Raw genomic sequence first — 231 nt, forward strand, 5'->3', positions numbered from 1 at the left:
GCCGCCCTCAAGCCCCACCCCTCGCGGGGGGGCACGTGACGCCAGCGCTGTGTGTGACGTCATCGGCGCGCGAAAGCGCCGCCCAGAGTCCGAGGTTTCAGAGGAGGAGCTGGAAGGGACGTAGAGAGCCTTGTGACGCCATCACGCGGTCATGATATCACTACGGTGGAGGTGAGTATGTTGTGAGGTCATAAGAGCCTTTATTTTTATTTTTTCCCTCAAGGTAAAAAA

The sequence above is a fragment of the Mus caroli genome, unplaced genomic scaffold (assembly GCF_978045245.1).
Source record: "Mus caroli unplaced genomic scaffold, Mus_caroli_1 scaffold_4, whole genome shotgun sequence".
Lineage (NCBI taxonomy): Eukaryota > Metazoa > Chordata > Mammalia > Rodentia > Muridae > Mus > Mus caroli.